Genomic DNA, 17038 nt, shown 5'->3' on the forward strand with positions numbered 1-17038 from the left:
AAGCAGTACTCAGCTGTGTATCTGAGGTCTGGAGAATGCTGCCTGACCTCTTCACCTGTGGAGGTCGGCATCACACTCATCTTTCATTATAAACTACATAGAGGAAAATAGACTATAACACAGTTCCATCATGTTCACGTTGTCTATAACTGATTAGAGCTCCTTATGTAGATGTATGATGTATAATCTACATACCACATTTATATTCTTCTCTTTTATAGGCCACGCTGGACTATCAGTGGAGGAGACCGAGCCAGAGGAGCCCCAAAGCTCAGTACGGCCCCTCATCTGTTAGTACAGCAGCCACAGAGCAAACAAAACTGACCATTCTCGCTCAGAGTCATTTAGGATGGACATTCTTAAAAGATTCAGCTCTAAAAAATGCATCAAGTTCAGTCTTAATTATGCTGGTATCAGGATTTTTATTTCAAAGTTATCTTGATTTGTGAATTGATTCTGTTGACGTGTTTCTGAATAAACATTCCAGTAAAAATAAATAACTTGTTCATCATGTTGTCAGGATTTTGTGTGTTGAAAAAAAAAATTTAGAAAATAAAAAATATGTATTTTTGACCTGTGGACCCCCACAGGACCACCACAGAGCATGTATTATTTAGGTGGTGGATCATGCTCAGCACTGCAGTGACACTGACGTGCTGGTGGTGTGTTAGTGTGTGTTGTGCTGGTGGGAGTAGATCAGACACAGCTGTGCTGCTGGAGTTTTTAAACACCTCAGTGTCACTGCTGACCAAAAATATCCAGTTTAATGCAACTAAGTTTTTTCCTTAAATTTGCTTTTGGGACAGGTTCCATGAATCTTTGTGAAAACTGTGAAAGAATATCCATACAAAAAAGTCTTCTTAAGAACAGTTGGTAAATGAGGCCCAATCTTCTTTTTGGGAGTTGGCTCAGTCTGTTACACCACTTGGGATCCCCTGACATTACTCAAATTCATAGTCCATAGATGTTTAACACTTTGTAGAAAATATTTGTTGTTTTAACAGTGATGGTGACAATGTGGTGTAGCTGTCTAATCAGCCACAGCTGTGCATGCCTGGAAGCCCCAGAGCAGAAAATGCCTGATGCAATTGTTTGATGGAGAGAGTCCCATCCAGTGGAGAAAACAACAAATTCTAACAGGTGCAGAACTAAAAGTGAGCTGGGAGAACTTTTGACTAGTTTGGGTTCAGTGAACCCCAGTGTCCAGGGCGCCTCTCCATCTGTTAGTTCTTTAACCAGCATTTTATTCCCCCTTTTGCTCTGTACAACATTCAGAATATCAGTCATTAACACCCATCAACACAGCAGTGCTCATTCTGGAATCTGTTGTCTTATTATATGATTTTAACCTGTTATTAAAATAAATATCATGATAATCCCTGAATTTTATAAACTCAAACTTTTCAGTTTTTCATCTTCAAACCTCTCTCACTGGGTAAAGCTGGTTATCACAGCTGTTCTTCCACAGCGAGCATCTCCAGCTCAAAGTTTACCCACCAGAAGCTGAAACGTCATCATTTTGTCCCGCCACTGCATTTTCAAAGTGTCATTGTTGCATTAGAGCGCGCACAGAGAGGCGCTATAACGACTTTCAGCAACGTCGTAACATAAATAAACCAATGGAAAAGTCTCAGAACGGTTTTGTGTCTCGTTTAGCTGATTACAGCGGGGCTGTGTTGGAGTCGAATGTCTGAGCTGCCCAATTGTTCCTGACTTCACCCACATCATTTACACATGAACACAACACACACAGCTGAACACGTCATATTCCCCACAATCAGGAACCTGGAAGACTGTTTAGGTGCCATTTCCGCCACGTGCAACTAATATTGATGCAAATCAGTCAAATTTAAATGAGTTTTATTTTATTTTTCTTCTCAGTGAACTCCTCCCTCTGTGATTTTCCAGGGAGGAGAGCTTGTGTGTTTGCGGGTCACACGTGCCGAACTGGAGACACGTCGCTCCTTCTGTTCAGACTCCTGCAGCCTGTTTCTGTGCAGTGAGTTAGAAATATGTGTCCTTTAAGTGACGACGACAGCGCTTAGTTTATAAACTTACATTTAAAGCTACCACAAAACTTTTGTTACTTTATTACTACATTCCTTTTAATACATTCAGTGCAAAAACTAATGTCAGTTCTAAATCGAGCATTAACATTTTTCGTTAAAGTTTATTATTATTATTATTATTATTATTATTGTTGTTGTTGTTGTTGTTGTTGCTGTGTTGTTATTATTGTCCATGTAGCATTAAATAAAATCCTGAAGGTCTAGTCATTAATCAGACCACTGTAATGTGTAGAACATTCATATGAAGAATGGACTGATGACACCCATGAACGAAACTATATCACTGTATTATCTGACTGTAATTTATAGTATTATAGTTTATATGTAGAGAACACAAAAGGAGCCGGTCTAAAAGCTACTTAAGTGGTGCTAAACTCATAGAACTGCAGTGACCACATCCACATCTATCAGCATCAATATACCAAAACATTCTAATGCCACTGATGTTTTCTTTTTCTCTAAAGTTCATGCCAATAAAAAAACTGTCAAAAATGCTAAACCTCAAAAGTCAGATGTGACTAATCACAAAGCAGACGCTGACAAACAAAGCCGTCTAACAAAACATCCGGTATTAACACCACGTGCTCCTGGCAGTGTAGGATGCAGAAAATAGCTCATCTGCGGTGTGCATGAAGCAAACTTCTCCTCCGGACATACCCTACTCATCTCCTGAGCACCACACGCAACTTTTAAACTCCATCTGAAAAATGAATGCGTCAACTCAGCCCCCGATCCAGCCCGGTAAGAGACACTCAATCAGCTTCTGCTCCTTCATTTATGCAGATTTGAATTCTCGGAAGAGAGACCAGGTAACGGTGTCTGATCTGGAAGATCAACATGGAAACAGTCCGCTTGATGAAGTCTGCGCTTCTTTGCAGGGAATGTTTTGTTCAGAAAGGCACACACAGTGTAAATGTACCCTCAAAGGTACAGCAAGGGTCTTAAAGTCCAGCTGTGTAATTAAACAGGTTCCACAGGTACATTGCATTTAATTTCCCGTTCAAGAGGAACAGACATGTTAGTTTTAAATTGTTTTAAAATGAAAAAAAAAAGACTGGAGACAATTCAGTGTGTATTTAGTCAACGTTACTTAAAGATATAACCAAAACAGAATATAGTACAATTATGTTCCCTGACTTTGGTACTGAAGACGTACCCTTGAGGGTTCTACCCCAGTGACAAGAAGGATATCTGTCTGTCTCATATATTAAAATCTAATTAAATTACAAATCCGTTTCAGGGAGGCGAGGCTCAGAGTCGCCCCGGGAATAGACCTCTTGAGCGCCCCTTCTGGTTACTGTATACTGTCACTTCACCATCACCTGAACCACAAGACTACTGTGATGTAACTGTGTCCTGCAGGGCATTGTTAGTGTGTGCAGGTGTGCTGGACTGGACTCGTAATTAATGTCTTTATTATTTATTTGTATGTTTTTAATAGAATCTGCAGGTTCAGGTGTGTTCCAAGCAGTACTCAGCTGTGTATCTGAGGTCTGGAGGATGCTGCCTGACCTCTTCACGTGTGGAGGTGGGCATCACACTCATCTTTCACTATAAACTACATAGAGGAAAATAGACTATAACACAGTTCCATCATGTTCACGTTGTCTATAACTGATTGGAGCTCCTTATGTAGATGTGTGATGTATAATCTACATACCACATATATATTCTTCTCTTTTATAGGCTGGGTTAGACTGTCGGTGGAGGAGACCGAGCCAGAGGAGGCTCAAAGCTCAATACGGCCCCTCATCTGTTAGTACAGCAGCCACAGAGCAAACAAAACTGACCATTCTCGCTCAGAGTAGGATGGACATTCTTACTTAAGACATTCAGCTCAAAAAATGCATCAAGTTCAGCTTTAATTGTGCAGGTATCAGGATTTTTATTTCAAAGTTATATTGTTTTGTGAATTGATTCTGTTGACATGTTGCTCAATAAATGTTCCAGTAAAAATTGCTTCTTCTTTGTTGTTGTCAGGATTTTGTGTGTTGAAAATACAAAATAATAAAACAAAAAGTTGGTGGTATGTTAGTGTGTGTTGCGCTGGTGCGAGTGGATCAGACACAGCAGTGCTGCTTGAGTTTTTAAACACCTCAGTGTCACAGCTGGACTGAGAATAGTCCACCAAACAAAATTATCCAGCCAACAGCGTCCTGTGGGCAGCGTCCAGTGTGACCACTGATGAAGGGCTAGAGAATGACCAACACAAACTGTGCAGCAGCAGATGAGCTACTGTGCAAGGTGCAAGGTAGGAGTGTCTAATAGAGTGGACAGTGAGTGGACACAGTGTTTAAAACTCCAGCAGCACTGCTGTGTCTGATCCACTCCCACCAGCACAACACACAGTAACACACCACCACCAGCACGTCAGTGTCACTGCATTGCTGAGAATGATCCACCACCCAAACAATACTTGTTCTGTGGTGGTCCTGTGGGGGTCCTGACCATTGAAGAACAGGGTCAAAGGGTAACAAAGTGTGCAGAGAAACAGATGAACCACAGTCTGTAACTGTACAATTACATCATCTTCGTGGTGAGTGGAGCTGATAAAGTGGGCAGTGAGTGGAGAAACATGGAGGTGGTTTTAGTGAAGTGGCTTGTAGGTGTATATTTTAAAAACACTGCCATAGACATTCATCATCCAGCCATCACAAAATCCATGCATAATGATTATAAATGCATAAATCTTGTTAGAATGCAGGGATACAAGGTTAAAACATATGTTGATAAAACAAATCAGAATGTAAATATTTGCACTGTCGCATGCTGTTGCCACAAGGCAACAAGGAAATTTCTTAATTTTATACAAAACCCATAGTGTTTAAACTGCTTTTACTTATGAAAAATACTGATTTTAAGATGATTTAAAAACACTGAAAAGCAGGCTGGGTCACAACCCTTGCATTACGACCCATAAAGAGCCCAGAATCTGACTTCAGCTTCATGGAGGGTTGAAAGGCATGATATGAGGAGGTTTCTCTGTTGCCGCTGAACAGCTGAGTAACATTAACTTATTTTTACTGCTTCACAGAACCGACAGGTCAGTATTTTGTCTCGTTTGCTAATGTTTGTGATAGCTAGTCAGAGCTGCTGCACCATTTAAGGTGGAACGGGAACATTCAAACATGAAGCTGGCAAAAAAGAAGCTAACACGGGTAGTTTTTTTATGATAAGGAGTTTTAGCCTATCAAAATATCCCACCCAGAGGTTTTAGTTACGGGTATGACTGTAATTATGCGCTACAGTAAAACATTTCGATAAGGTAGCACAGCTCGTCAGAGCACAGCCACAGCCCGCCTTAGTTTCGTTTAGCTTAGTGACATCAAATTGATGCGCAGTAGCTTTAGCTCGCATGTAGCAGTATTAGTATTATAGCTCTTTAACGACCTCGTAATTCAGAGGATCCAGTGGTATTCGGGAGAAAAATGTACGCAGGACAAAACGTATCGGGTTCTGAACATTATTATTTAACACAGGGGGCGATAGAGGTGATTTTTCAGAAACCCTATTCATTCTGGCCATAGAGAAATGGGGCTTAGACCCGGAGTTCCTAATATGGGCATAACGAGGACTACAGAATGACGCAGTACAGTGATCTACAGCTCTTTAGTTGAGGCCGAATAGCAAAAACATCATCAACTCAGACGAGTAACAGGCAGCAGAAGAAAACCACCAGCGCAATTTGAGATTTGTAGATAAATGACTGCACAGTAGGAGTGGGAGTAGCTGTGCAGTTTCAGAACACGTCATGAATTTGACTTTTTCTCAGGACCTTTTTCAAGAATAAATGTAAGAAAAAACGTAGGAAGGGACTGGTTAATGAATTGTTCTTCTATTCTACATGCTTTTAGTACTGCAAAAAATAGCTCGTCAGTCCAAACTAAAAAAATGACTTCGCATAGTAAAAAGCAACTGAACGAGTTTAATTAAATTAAACAATTCTATTGATTAAAAGAATCGTTCGTTTAAAGTATTCATTTAGTTTGAATTATACTAGTTCATTTACTTGTTACCACATGAAGCCATTTTTTTAGGCTGAACTGACAAGCCATTTTTACAGTGTATGTGGAACCATACAACTCCATGTTCATGTACATGTTCTCCATCAGTCTGAAGATCAATTTCGCCATGCAAAGAACCAAGCAGCCCTTAAGATGCCCAATGGAGTGAAAATGTGAATTCAAGAAAATCACTTATTACATTAATACTTTACCGAGCTTACTTAAATTAAGGGCAAAAAATCTAATGTCAGTTGTAAATCGAACATTAACATTGTTCGCCAGACAAGGTTTATTATTATTATTATTATTATTATTATTATCATTGTTATTATTATTATTATTATTGTTATTATTATTATTATTATTATTATTATTATTATTATTATTATTATTCAAAGCTTGTATTAAGTACAATGGAGCAAATCATTTAGCATTAAATAAAATCTCTGAAGCTCTAAAATTCTGAAGGGGTCAGTCATCAATTAGACCACCAGCACTGCTGCATTATCTAACTGTAGTTTTATAGACATATAGAGAATACGATAGAGCTTGGTGAGCTGTGTGTGTGTGTGTGTGTGTGTGTGTGTGTGTGTAACCGCTGCTTTTCCTCTGGTGCATTACCACTCGCCTGTGGGGAGTTCACCTCAGTTAACCCCGAGCTGTTGCGCATGCACACATTACCACATCGCTAAAAGTCACAGCACCAATAACTTCAGCCTCACATTCCCCAATGTGCTGATTGTGAACAATATCCAAATAAGCGTGTCTGGAAAGGACACTAATAACTTGGTAAACCAGGTTTTGTTACTGTAAAGACAAAAAGGCTTTTTTCATGCTCTTCTAAACTCTTAAATACAGTTGTAATTGACTTGTTCATAGCAATCACACGCACACTCTTAAAAAGATGGCAGTTTAAGGGTTCTTTAGTAAAGACAATGGTTTTATGTCGAACCATGAACCAAAGATCCCAAAGAGCCATTTGCGTGGTTAAATGGTTCTTTTAAGCATACAAATGTTTCTTTGAGTGTTCACGGTTCTACATAGAACCATTGTCTTTACTAAGGAGCTCTTGAAAAACCGCGTAGTTTGCACGCTGGAGTTTTTTTTTCTCAGGCTTATCAGAACACTGCTGGGGAAAAACAGCAACAGCGGTCTTTAGATCAGGGGGTGCTGTAGCCCCCTCAGCATCCCCCTTCCCACGTCCCTGTACTGGACTGATGATTTTTATGTTAAACTACAACATTTAACCTATTATGGTTATATTCTAGCTTACTAATTACATTAATAATTTTAGATGGAACATGGCCAACATTGATCATAATGTCGAATATGCCAGTTAAACGCTGCACTCAGAGCAGTACTCAGTACGACGTGTTCTGACATGCTGGGGCGGTTCAGGCTACGAGTTCAGAAGACCTGTCACTCCAAATCAGTTGACTAATAGGAAGTACAGGTGAATGCCCTCTTCTAGGACCCCTGTTAAAAAAAGTGCCAAAAGTCAGAAGCAAAGGGAGATACTTTAGAAGCAAAATAGGGTTTTCAGAAGCAGAACACATATCAGCAAAATCAGTGAATAGAAAAAATTGAGTAATAAGTAATACAATTTTTTTGGGGGGGGGGTTAAGTTTGATTAACTAATTATTTGTATTTGCGACACATTTTAGACATTTTGATACTCAGTATTTTGCTTTTGGATTTTATTATTTTGTTTGAAACTTTTAGCACAAAATTCGTTTTTACTTTTATTGCATTCACTGCAAAAAGTCCAAATTATTATTATTATTATTATTATTATTATTATTATTATTATTATCCATCCATCCATCCATCATCTAAACCGCTTATCCTTCTGGGTTACGGTGGGGTGCTGGAGCCTATCCCAGCTGTCATTGGGCGAAAGGCAGGATACACCCTGGACAGGTCGCCAGTCCATCGCAGGGCTATTATTATTATTATTATTATTATTATTATTATTATTGTTGTTGTTGTTGTTGTTGTTGTTGTTGTTGTTGTTGGTATTGTTATTATTCAGAGCTTGTAGTCTTGGAGTCTTTTCTGAGAGCCCTTTTTGCTAATATGGAATTTTTATGTGTGAGGTCGGTTAGCGAGTCTGAACGAGGTTTAAGTGCCTCACAGTTCGTGTCTTGTAGCCAGATGTATGTGAAGTGGAAGCCTCACTCACTGTCTCTGCTCATGCCCCAAACTGCGGAGATGTTTTACAGTATACAGAGAAAACAGAAGGTTAGAAACTGAAACTTGATGTAGAGAACACTGTGGAGATTGGTAAGATGTGTGCGTACGTGTGTGTATGTGTGTGTGTGTGTGTGTATATATGTGTGTGTGTGTGTGTGTGTGTGTACGTGTACGTGTGTGTATGTGTGTGTGTGTATGTGTGTGTGTATGTGTGTGTGTGTGTGTCCAATATTCTAAAGTTCCTAAGGTAAGCAGTTCTAAAACCTAATGAGAAACCTGTAGAACTGCAGTGACTAAATCGAGCATCTATCAGCATCAATATCTTTCATATGTACGCAAAACAACTGACACTGTTTTCTCTAATGTTCATACCAATTAATAGAATTATAAAAAATGCCAGATCTTAAAAGTCAGAGGTGACTATTCACAAAGCAGACAAACCGGAAGAGAAGTGTGGTGCCTGTTAAACTGTGGTTTATAGAGGCGAAGCAGTGGTGAAATGTGCGAAAAAACGTTGTGCGCATACAGCAAACTTCTCCTCCGGACATACCCTCACTCATCTCCTGAGCACCACACGCTACTTTTAAACTCCATCTGAAAAATGAATGCGTCAACTCAGCCCCCGATCCAGCCCGGTAAGAGACACTCAATCAGCTTCTGCTCCTTCATTTATGCAGCTTTGAATTCTCGGAAGAGAGACCAGGTAACGGTGTCTGATCTGGAAGAGTCTTCGATAAGGAGAAGTGTGAACACAGTCCGCTTGATGAAGTCTGCGCTTCTTTGCAAAGATGTGACTCCTGTCTGTTTGCTCTGTGCCACAAAACCAGCTCTGCTTTTGTCTTCTGTTCTCACTTTGTTCATAGTTTACAGCAGCTCAGTGTCATTATAACCTAAACATTGAAAGCTAGTCCACAGTGTCAGGAAAAAGGTTCTGTGAAGGAATGTTTTGTTCAGAAAGGCACACACAGTGTAAATGTACCCTTAAAGGTACAGCAAGGGTCTTAAAGTCCAGCTGTGTAATTAAACAGGTTCCACGGGTACACTGCATTTAATTTCCCATTCAAGAGGAACAGACATGTTAGTTTTAAATTGTTTTAAAATGAAAAAAAAAAGACTGGAGAAAATTCAATGTGTATTTAGTGAACGTTACTTAAAGATATGATCAAAACAGAATATAGTACAATTATGTTCCCTGACTAAAGGTACTGCAGACGTACCCTTGAGGGTTCTACCCCAGTGACAAGAGGGGTACCATGTCGGTTTAGTAGTCTATCTGTCTCATATATTAAAATCTAATTAAATTACACCTCCAGGTGCACAGATGGGGGGGGGGTTGGGGGCTTGAGCCCCTGAACTCTGGCCCTCAGTCTGTGGGAGAGCCCACTCGTAATTAATGTCTTTATTATTTATTTGTATGTTTTTAATAGAATCTGCAGGTTCAGGTGTGTTCCAAGCAGTACTCAGCTGTGTATCTGAGGTCTGGAGGATGCTGCCTGACCTCTTCACCTGTGGAGGTCGGCATCACACTCATCTTTCACTATAAACTACATAGAGGAAAATAGACTATAACACAGTTCCATCATGTTCATGTTGTCTAGAACTGATTGGAGCTCCTTATGTAGATGTATGATGTATAATCTACATACCCCATATATATTCTTCTCTTTTATAGGCCACGCTGGACTATCAGTGGAGGAGACCGAGCCAGAGGAGCCCCAAAGCTCAGTACGGCCCCTCATCTGTTAGTACAGCAGCCACAGAGCAAACAAAACTGACCATTCTTGCTCAGAGTCATTTAGGATGGACATTCTTAAAAGATTCAGCTCTAAAAAATGCATCAAGTTCAGTTTTAATTATGCTGGTATCAGGATTTTTATTTCATATTCATATTTATTTGTTTTGTGAATTGATTCTGTTGACATGTTGCTCAATAAATGTTCCAGTAAAAACAACTTGTTTGCCATGTAGTCAGGATTTTGTGTGTTGAAAGCACAAAATAATAATATAAAGAAATAATAATAAAATAAAAAATATATATATGTATTTTTGAAAAAAAAAAAACTGTTGACCCCAACTAATGAAGGACTAGAGGATAAATAAGACAAACTGTACAGCAGTAGATGAGCTACTCTTTCTGAGTTTACATCTACAAGGTGGACCAAGAAGGTAGGAGTGTCTAACAGAGCAGACAGTGAGTGGACACAGTGTTTAAAAACTCCAGCAGCACTGCTGTGTCTGATCCACTCACACCAGCACAACACACATTAACACACCACCACCACGTCAGTGTCATTGCAGTGCTGAGAATGATCCACCACCCAAATAATACCTGCTCTGTGGTGGTCCTGTGGGGGTCCTGACCATTGAAGAACAGGGTGAAAGGGGGCTAACAAAGTATGCAGAGAAACAGATGAACTACAGTCTGTAACTATAGAATTACAAGGTGCATCTTCATGGTGAGTGGAGCTGATAAAGTGGGCAGTGAGTGGAGAAACATGGAGGTGGTTTTAGTGAAGTGGCTTGTAGGTGTATATTTTAAAAACACTGCCATAGACATTCATCATCCAGCCATCACAAAATCCATGCATAATGATTATAAATGCATAAATCTTGTTAGAATGCAGGGATACAAGGTTAAAACATATGTTGATAAAACAAATCAGAATGTAAATAAGCTGTGGAAATCTCAAAATCCTATCACAATATCTTCATTTACTCCCTCTGTGTGCATTGTAGATTGTAGTTCCACTGTCGCATGCTGTTGCCACAAGGCAACAAGGAAATTTCTTAACTTTGTATGAAACCCATAGTGTTTAAACTGCTTTTACTTATGAAAAATACATTTTCATTCCTGCAGGTTGTTTCAATTTTTTCTTGAAGTTGTATATTGAATTATGCACAAACCTTGAGAGCACTTCATAAGCCAGGCCTCACCATGTGGTGTGTATATAAGAACAAAGCAGCACAGACTACAAGCAGGACGGCGTATGATCAGAAAAATGTATACCAGATTTCACACAATGCCTCTAGTTTCCCAAAGGAATCAAATAAAATTTGCTTTCATATTGTTGTCAGGCACAAAAGGAAAATATAATAATTGTTGCCATATGGCAACACGATGCAGTAAAGGCTTAATTCTCTGTTTAATAATAACAATAATAATGTAGCTGTAGGACTGGATGGGTAATGAGCAGAAATAAAAACTCACAGTCACATCCAGCAAGATTTAAACGTCACAGTTACCAGAGAAGGTTTGTAATATCTAAATTTACCACTAGATGGAGTACTGGCACATTCATTTCATTAAAAAAAACTGCCTGAGTCTTGAGAGCTTTGTTTCTTTATGTTATCCACAGATTCAGTCTGGCATAACTGAACAGGTGGGAGCTGTTTTTGGTTTGATGAGTAGAAAAAAGTGAAAGCTTTCGCGATTTAAGACCCTTTTTAAATTGGGTTTATGGGGAGATACAAAAGCAGGCTGGGTCACAGACTAAGGTCATACGACTTAATCATCAACAATAGGGGCTCAACTTAACATCCCTATCAAAAATTATTGTCAGTGTACAGTGTATTTACTTTAATTGTAGCATAATCTTTCTTGATGCTACTGTTTTTGAGGATGATATTATATGTTCATGTTGAAAAATAATGAATTGTATGTTATATATAAGGCTTATATAGGCCAGAGCGAGGGTTAGAGGTAGTAATTTGGATGATTAATGTAGTAAGTAATAGTAAATTATACTGTGTATATCCCTCTGTGTTGTATATACAGTACTGTGTAAAAGATCACCCTTACAGTTAAAACTGCTATTAAGTACAAGTTATTGAGCGCTGTTGAGAGAAACATACATGCTGTTACCCTGAATTAGACCCAGCAGACCTATCTGTACTCCTGTTTACTCACTGGATTTAACATTAACACAAAAAAGCAGTTGTCAATAAAGTATACAAAACATTATGAGACCAAAAATGTTTTAAATAAATGTTTTAAATGTTGTAATAAATGGTGCCAAACATTAGTGTTTACATATGTATCCTAAATGGGCAACGATATAAAGTGAAAATGAAAATAAAATCTACATATTATAAAAAGAAGTTCTTTAAGCTCTAATGTGTTAGAAGTCAGTAATGAATCAGTAATCAGTAATGAATCATGAGGACTTTCCATAAGATCATCCACTTTAGCAGAATATCTTATACATGCAAGTGGTTTGTGTGTATGTAAACGAGCATTTACGTGGGTCTCTGTGTGTGAACGAATGCACGAGGCCTCAAGGCCATGATTTGATTTCACATTTATTGCGGACACAGACTCAGCAGTATATCTTATCATGAGCAGTGACTCAGGCCAAGGACAGGTTTTGAGAGACTTGCACTAGCTGTATCCTGGGTTGTAATACAGGAAAATCGTAATGATGACAAAAGGCCTCGAAAGAAGAGCTGAAGTGATGTAAATTCTGTAGAAATCAGTAATGCAAGTCAACAAGATGGGATTGTATTTAGCACAGTGTTAAAAAATGAAAAGTCAGTGATTACTCAGTACCATAAAGATCCTGGGTTTGACACTTTAAAGGGCCATTATCCTATATCCTAACTTCGTTTTGTATTTTTTTTTCATGGCATACAAATGCGTATAACATATTTACTGCTACATATTACAAAATATGACATGGAATTGAATTGTACGTTTAATAATTCCATTAATGTTCTTTTATGAGCTTGTGTAGGCCAGAGTGGCCCAAAGTTTTATTACACACTTCTATAACCTAAGAATAGCTCACCCAGTTTGCACTGAAGTCTCTGTACTTACTGAATACTAAGCATTAGTATGTCATAAGCCTGGGAGTTTAAGGGGTTTGTAAAAGTTTGTAGTTTTATGTACCAAAAACAGTCATCATTTACTTTTACACAACAATTTCCCAACCTTTCCCAATTTATGTGACATCACAAAAAACGATTAATTGTTTTTGCAGCTTTACTTCCATGTTTGGAGTGTATGGACTTGCCAATGTTAACCATGTTTACATGCTACATCTAAATTTTTCGGTTCTAGAAAATGTGGAAAATTCAGGTTTCCATGATGTGAGCCCTTTAAGAGTGAGCAGGTAATAGGTCGGGGGAAAATGTGCGCTAATCACTTTTTCTATTTTCACTGTTATTTCCTGTTTCTGACTTGCGTGACCATGAACAGAGGGTAACAGAAGTGGAGAACGCTGTTCACTTTCCTTCTCCTTCAGTCAGGACTCGTGGAAACACAACAGAAATGGCTGGTTGAACTTTGGTTTTCACAGAGTGGGCTTTGTAGTGTCAGCCAGTTTCCTGACGAGTGCTATCAGCGGTGAGGGAGACTTTATACCAGAGCACACAAACAAAGCACTGAGCTGCTAAAAACAGGCACTCAGTTATCCGGAGCCCAGTTTGATCTTAAACCCTTTAACCCTCATGGAGACATTTTTAAACTCTCAAAACGTTTTATACATCTTTGGATGTGTACTGAAAAACTGAATGGCATCTAAAAAATTCATGCACAGCTGGCTACCCACCTTTGTTCCTCTTGTGTGTGTGTGTGTGCGTGTATATATATACACATATACTGAAAAAAATAGTCATTTGAAAAACACTCCATTCAGCCTTCAGCTGTCTCCAAAAGCCAAACGATACAAACACATAAAAACAATAGTAGACAGCCTGGGCACAGCCACTGAGAGAGACCAAGTACCTTTACGTTTTTCACTTGAAATGGCCCTTAAAGGGGATTCCTCCAACTTTTTAACATTTTCTGCATTTTTAAACAGTTGTAAACAGAGTCATTCAGAGTGGTTTAATGTAAAATGCTCTGTTCTAGAGAAATTTACAGGGTCACAGTGGTGGTGATAGGAACCAGACATCTAAAGAGTTTAATACCAGTAATACCATCTGGTTCCTATCACCTCCACTGTGAACAATTCTGGCCGTGATGTTTCTCTAGAATGATGCATTTCACACCACTCTCAATGACTTTGTTGACATATTAATGATTTATTTATGCTGACATTTTGTAAAACTGGTGGAATTCCCCTTTAAGTGCCTTAAAAGCGGGGGCGTGTGTCAAAATTGTATGTGTTACATATGACATAGTGATGTGAATACAGGTGAGAAGATTAGTCGTCCATGTGGCCCTAAAATGAAAGTGCATCCTGTTTTCACAAAGACCTGGAATCTTTCTATTTTGCTGCAATAGATTCTAAGTATGCAGTAACTGTTTCCAGCTGACGTGGCAAGTGTATCAAATGTTTGCATCGGAACGCCCATTAGAAATACATTTACGAGATCCAGCCTTTGAGAAATGGAGCATCTGTTGTGTTCTGCCACCTTTATTTTCACACCAGATGAGATATTGTTTGTTTTTTTAATTATCTCACATTAACTCTTTTCTGATAATAAAAAATATTGCCATTGTATGAACGCTGGGGAATATAATCCTGATGCATTTTATATCTGTATATGTATCCATATGCTGGCTACTCACACAGAAGTTATAAAGAGTGTGAGTCTTTTTAAATGAGGCACAATACAGGACAGCCAATCAAAACAGAGGTTATTTATCTTTAATAAAATATAAGAGAGGTTGGAAAATGGCCATGTAAAAATGTCTCATGATCATCTTTGTTATGTTAACCCATAAAATATATATATATATATATATATATATATATATATATATATAATATATATATATATATATATATATATATATATATACATATATGGCTTCTTTAAGGACTTTTTATACACCTAGTTGCTAGTTCTTCACATTCACCTCTCTATGCTCATTGGCCATTTTATCAGGTACACCTATCATATAGGTTCACTTTATAGGTTTCCAATTACTGACTGCAGCTCATATGCCCCAGGCTTCAATGAAAAGGGACCACCGTAGGACCACTCCTGAATAAACACACCATTATGAACACGACTGAACATTCAGCCTCTTTCAATGGCACTGAACACAGAGGGTATCTCTCTGCTTTGCATCATGTGTTCTTCCATTTTGGATGGAGGGATGTAAAACGGGTTGGGGGAGGGGGAGGTGGTGACCTAAATTCACAGTGGTGGTTCGTCTCAAAGACAGCATCCTTTTAGTTTATGCTAGTCTGCTCCTGACAGGCAAAGATACGGGGCTGAACCCTTCTTTCTCTGACTCTCTCCTTCTCCTCCACTCGTTCTCCCCTCTTATTCTTGTCTCTTTTATTTTTTGAGCTCACTCTTTCTTCTCTCTGTCATTCAGTCATGCTAATTCGGAGAACCTTCCTCTTTCATCTGCCTGTCTTCGTCTCTCTGCTAGTCTCTGCTTTGTTATTATCAATGCGTTCTCATTACCCATCATATTTTACTCATTTTTCTCAGGCAGCCTCTTTATCTTCCAACTGCACACTTGCAATATTTATTTCTTTACCTCTCTCTCTCTCTCTCTCTCTCTCCTTTTTATGTATTTATGGCACACTCCTTTTTCCTGTTCTCTCAAAGTAGCACACAGTGCAAGTACTGATATTTCACCCTTACAAAATAGACACTCATTTCCTTTGGAAACATAAGTGTTAACCCTTGAATGCCTAAGAAGCAGTAAATTAGGTGTATAAATGCTCTTCGGTATTAGCAAAGGCTATAGAACGTTACTCTGACTTTCCCCATCTCACTTTCTGTGTGTGGGGGGCTACACCCGAGACCTGCAGGTCATTAAGGTCCATTCAGCATTTCTCCCCCAGTGGAACAATAGTGTAGTTGCTGTAGGCATGGCCCCAGGCTGGCTGGTAGCGATAGGGCCTCCCTGGGGAAAAAGCCCTCTGCTCCTGATAGGAGGTTCAATATAAGACCTGATCCAGGATTCCGCCTCTGCCAAAGCCCTGACATTAGCAATTACGAGAGACAGAGAGACGTTAGGATTGCACAGAACTGGGCTCAGATCAGCAGCCAAAAGCACTGTAGCCAACATCACTCTTCGTTGATGTTTCAGCCTGGCAGTCCAAAGAACATGGCAAAAATGTAACATCATGATACTTCAAGACATTTTCATGATGCACAATATATATCACGATACAGTCTTTTTCTCTGAGGTTTGATACTAAAGCACTAGTAATGCCACGTTTAAAAAATACACTATGAAAAACTATGAATACATGTAAGTTCAACAGGACTAATTATGCTCTCCTTCTTATAAACATACAGTTCTTCAGTATTGACAAAGTCCACGATATGCTCCGAAAAACATGGAGTAATGTGACTTAATTTATCACAATAATGATAAACATGGTCATATTGCCCACCACTGGCCCAAAGGTCAAAATCAGCCTTTGTGACGTCCATCAAAAACACCATTAACCTGGAAAACAACAGCCTAGCTCTCCACTGGCTTCAGCAAAAGTGTGTGCTAGTAACAATACTAGTAGATGCAATGATGCCACAGCTCTTTTGTCAAATTTTTATAATGCAAACAATTTGGCCTTCAGTTGTAAAGCACTCATTTTAATATATTTTGATGTAATATATAATTTAATACACCATTTTTAATATATGTGTGAGTTTCTGTACATTATGGCCATTTTTAACCGCTCTTTGTTCCTTCATTTTTGTCACCGTGCCCTTAAGACTGACGCATGTGTGTGTGTGTGTGTGTGTGTGTGTGTGTGTATACATGTATATATACACACACACATATATACATATGTGCCTCATTAGAAAAGCAGTCCGAGCTGAAACACCTCTTAGAACTTCATCATGAATTGGGCGGAG

The sequence above is a fragment of the Colossoma macropomum genome, unplaced genomic scaffold (genome assembly GCF_904425465.1).
Source record: "Colossoma macropomum unplaced genomic scaffold, Colossoma_macropomum, whole genome shotgun sequence".
Classification (NCBI taxonomy): domain Eukaryota; kingdom Metazoa; phylum Chordata; class Actinopteri; order Characiformes; family Serrasalmidae; genus Colossoma; species Colossoma macropomum.